We start from the raw sequence: 5000 nt of genomic DNA, 5'->3' as shown, positions 1-5000 counted from the left end.
AAAAAGGAAGGAAAATTATATTAAGGGTTATATTTTCACTGAACAATCCTCAAAACAGACGCCATGACACCTCCTCGGGTTGCTACTGTTCTAGCTTTCCCCATATGGTCTTCTCGCTACGTTCGTCTATAGTTTCGTGAGGCTTCTGTGCGCTTCTCCGTGTAGTTGGAATTTGGAACCATGAAAATCAGCTTTTAAAACAGAAATTCGGTTTTGTAATGGTTGTCAGTCATGGTTATTAACAATCTGAATACTTCCAACATGGCGGTGCATCCGGGACTTTCAGGTATCTGTAAAGTCAGTGCACTCTATAGGACTATGGCAACCTGAGGACTCCATAAACGCTGCACACTAGGATCTGAGACGACGTTCTTTGTCCACTACAGGATCCTGTGTAGATACAGAATTAATTAGACTGCGAAACAATAATTGTTTATGACCAGACAGGCTCACTGGATCGTATCATTTGTTGCATCAGTCGCTACGGGCAACAAATGCTTCAATCATTGCAAAATATTTCAGGTATGTACACTGGCTGCTTCCCTTCCTTTCCAAAAAAACAGAATGAGGACGACCTTCGTTCTTGGTCCTGAGCGGGCCTGAAGCCTTTTCCTTTTTCCTCAAGGCTTTCAGGAGCCTGTTTTGTTTTGTCTTGGACTCAGGGTGACTCTTCTGACCCCTCCTCTCTCTCTCTCCTTCTTGCCTCTGAGGTAGTGTATCCTGAGAGAGGGTGAGGATACTATTCACAGTATTAAGTATAAATTAGCGATGGCTGGACACTCCATATGGATTTATATGCGTATATCCTTAAATTTACAATTTTATCAAGGGTTGCTGCATCCATGGGCAATGCTACTGAAGTGGGAGGGGCTTTTGGGTAGTATCAGTATTGGTATTTTAGCAGGAAACCTACCGAAGAATAAACCATGCCCAATGCAGTTTCGCTATAGGTCTATCTCGTTGGTCTCCTCTTGAAGAGCACGCCAATAAAACGAAAATTCAAATATTTAATTGCACTTTTCCCTAAAACCTTCACTGAATCAAGAACAATCACTTACCTCGAAATTCAAATGCACTCAGTTTTAGCAAGAAATCAGATGTTGATTTTCCCACGTAATTATTTATTATTATCGTTACATTGAGGAAAAATTTCATTTGAAGAGGGAGACTTCCACTCTACTTCTCGGTCGGCGATCCGTCCTACACTAACGATCTTAAAGTTGTCCCGCCCTTTATATAGCCTCGCGCACATCCTACGCGGCTTTTCCAACCTATCGATTTTAGCCGCCAGCCAATCACCTCTTCGGACACAGATCTTTCGACCAATCACCGCTTCGCTCTAAGGAACATCTTGTAACACGATTTCCCATTGGCTTTGCATCCGCTTCTCTAGCGTTATGACCGACGACGGTTAAAGAAACCGTTAAAATGTAACTGGTTTCGAGAACAGAATATCTTTTTTGAAAAAGTTATAATGCATTCGCCGTTTTTATCTTATTTCTTTCTTCAGGTTAGTTTGATCATTAATTTCCTTAGTATTTTACTTTGTTCTCTTCCACTGTCTTTCCTCATTTTTTCTCCTTTCACTTTTACTCTTCCACTCCTTTCCACCGTCTTCCATCTCTCCTTTCTTGTCCTTCTTTACTTCTTTCTCTTTCGACCATCATTTGGCGATGGGCCAAGTGCTCCCTCTACAGGAAGGCAAAGGGAGTGCGTAGGAGTTTGTATTGATTTACATAAAGATAGCTTGACCAACTTAGCTAAAACGGGTTAGATTATGGTATACATGTATTTCTGATAAAAATATGGGTGAGAGCGATGAAATATATATATATATATATATATATATATATATATATATATATATATATATATATATATTTAACTGAGAAGATATGGATATGGGAGAAAGGGGGTGGGGGTAGATCAGTTCGTTGTGGGTTTCCATTTACGAAAGCTGATTTAAAGGAGGAAGTAAATGGAAATCTGAATAATACGTTAGGGTATACAGTGAGGATGGAATCTAGGTTGATGGCGTGTGTTGCGTATATATTTGGCCGGTTTATCATTTCTCTCTCTTTCTCTGCTTCCCTTCCTCTTCAGAACACCTCTCTCTCTCTCTCTCTCTCTCTCTCTCTCTCTCTCTCTCTCTCTCTCTCTCTCTCTCTCTCTCTCTCTCTCTCTCTCTCTCTCTCTCTCTCTCCTTCCTTCCCTCCCACTTATGTTCATAAACGTATAAATAAATAATTAGAAAGACTGATAGATAGTTTTAAAAAATATACAGACAGACAAATATATAGACAGACATATACAGACACAATAATTTGTGATGCAAAGTTTAACGAAATTCTTGGATGGAAGAAGACACAGAGTAATAAAGCAAGAAGAGAAGGAGAAGGAGGAAGGACAAAAAGACAAGACAATCATAAGACTTAGAGTCATCAAAGGAAGTCCGCCAAAGGGAGGTCTTTGAAATACTCTCGTGTATATAAACATCTCTTTGCTCTCGCTTTCTTTCTCTCTCTCTCGTTCTTTCTTTCTTCCTTCCTTCCTCTTGTTCGTTCGCTTGCTCTCTCTCTCTCGTTCTTTCTTTCTTCCTTCCTCTCTCTTGTTCGTTCGCTTGCTCTCTCTCTCGTTCTTTCTTTCTTACTTCCTTCCTCTCTCTTGTTCGTTCGCTTGCTCTCCCTCTCTCGTTCTTTCTTTCTTACTTCCTCTCTCTTGTTCGTTCGCTTGCCCTCTCTCTCTCTCTCTCTCTCTCTCTCTCTCTCTCTCTCTCTCTCTCTCTCTCTCTCTCTCTCTCTCTCTCTCTCTCTCTCTCTCTCTCTGTTCCTTTATCTCTCTCTCTTCCTTTATCTCTCTCTCTCTATCTGTCATTTTCCCTCACTCCCCCCCTCTCTTCTTTTCTTTTTCCTTTCTTTCATATTTTTACGTGTTCTTGCTGTCAAAGAAAATCTCTTGGTATCTAGGACTGGCATTCCAGTTTTAGATCCTTTGTGTCTTCTGCCTTTGTTTACCGCTTCCTTGTTTCATAATCTTTCATGTCTTTAAAATATAGTGCTTACCGTGCACGTGTGCATGATAAAAAGGGATAGAAGGAGAGAGAGAGAGAGAGAGAGAGAGAGAGAGAGAGAGAGAGAGAGAGAGAGAGAGAGAGAGAGAGAGAGAGAGAGAAAGAGAGAAAGAGAGAAAGAGAGAAAAAGAGAGAGAGAGAGAGAGAGAGAGAGAGAGAATGAGACATGATCCGAAGAGTCTCAATGGATCCCTCCTCGTGTTTGGCTTACCAACACCCTTCGCTAATTTTCTTTCAAATTAACAAAATTTGCAGTGTACATTTTCACCGATGTTTTCCCTTTGTCTTTGAGAGTAATTTTCGTTTCTTAATCATTGTTAATAATAAGTTTCGCTGGAGCAATATGTTATTATTCTGGCCAAGAATTTATATTTCTTTTTTTTTCTTCGACACAAATTGCACCAACGATAGTAACCGCCTAATTTTTTTTAACAATGAAATGACGCTATTATAGAATCACCTGTTTGTTATTTTATCATCATTGAAAAAGCAAAACAAGCACACAGGACCTATTTCTTATGATTCATCTCACACACAAAGCCTTTTAGTGCACTATTTGGATCCCATTTTCACTTAATACAATGCAATTTTATTTAAAACAGTTTATGCAAATAGAAAGGCCTATAGTATTGCGAGTTTGTTACAGTCACCATAGCGCAATGAGGCAACAGTGCATATAGCTTATATTTCCATTCTTTATTCTGTAGGTAAATCATTCCTGGGTTTTATGTTGTACACTTATCGAAATCTAACCTTTCCGGCAGTTAATAACTAGATTATAGGTAGAAGGGATTTCCGTATGACCTCTTTTGACCTTAGTATTGATTCAGGTTCTTGGAATGCATTTTCGTGTGGAGTAATCTATTAATATCAATCTTTTGAAGGGGTTGTTAGTTCGCAGAGTTCAAATGGATTAAATGTTCTGTTCTAGAAATGGTTATCAAGAGTCTGTCAAATGGAAGCCACTGTGGGTTGTATCCTAGATAATAACATTAATGATAATACGACTGTTTCTGTATGGTAGCGAACGATAAAGATAATGTAGTCTTGTAGGAGGTATATTAAAAATACCAGGATGAGATATTTAGCAATATTTTGAATCTTTGGTTGTTTGCGGATTGTTGAGATAACTATTTATGAAGACTTGTTGAATCTAGGATGATGATGGTGACACAAACGGAGAAAATAATAAAAATACTAACTTGTAGAAAGGAAGAAGAAGAAAAAAAAAAACATAAATCACGGGAGATAGAGTACAGTAATAACAAACAAACAAACACACAAAAAAAGAAATAATCATAATAATTCCAAAATATATTCCATGTAACGACGGTCCCCACATGCAACATGCCGTGCGACCGTTACCCAAGCACGCACCGTCCAGAAAGTGATCATTCCCCGGATTATTTATGAAATATTTTACATTCTTACAACATTTAGGAATCACGTGCCTTATTTAGGTAATGCAGAAGACTTTTTTTTGTGTCTACTGAATAAGATGATTGTTGTATCGCGTGTGGAAGTTATATGAATTGTGAAAATTATGATGTTTGTTGCGACATATGTAGAAAAAAGTGAATGAGGACGTGTTTCTTCACAGTTCAAGATGTATACATATATATTTGATCGATCTCAACCATATCTGTATATAAAAAAATGTATGCATACGTATACTGAAGATATAATCGAATACATCTCTTTTTTGTGGTATTTGCTATGCTTAATCAAAAACTGACACATACATTTTTATTAGATTTTTCTTTAAATTATATTTCAAGCATTTATCGGTATCTACGAATAAGAGTAATGCAGGCAGAATCAGTTCTTGTATTCAAACACAGAAAACATATAACAATGATAATAAAGATGATAATATGAATACCGATGTGACAGTAATGATGTTGATAACGATAATAATCCCTTTTACCTT

At 37.9% G+C, this 5000-nt stretch overlaps 1 protein-coding gene across 1 annotated transcript in view; it reads right to left on the bottom strand.

The window, feature by feature from the left end:
* LOC113803351 (uncharacterized) overlaps positions 1-1195 on the bottom strand; it is a 10050-nt gene extending 8855 nt beyond the window's left edge. Inside the window, exon 1 of the mRNA XM_027354131.2 lies at positions 1059-1195. The gene's annotated coding sequence lies outside the window, so the exon portion shown is untranslated. The remainder of the gene's footprint in view (positions 1-1058) is intronic.
* Positions 1196-5000: the final 3805 nt, after the last annotated feature.

Source organism: Penaeus vannamei, chromosome 37, assembly GCF_042767895.1.
Source record: "Penaeus vannamei isolate JL-2024 chromosome 37, ASM4276789v1, whole genome shotgun sequence".
Taxonomy (NCBI): domain Eukaryota; kingdom Metazoa; phylum Arthropoda; class Malacostraca; order Decapoda; family Penaeidae; genus Penaeus; species Penaeus vannamei.
The sequence above is the reverse complement of the archived record's forward strand: the minus strand, read 5'-3'. Positions and strand labels throughout refer to the sequence as shown.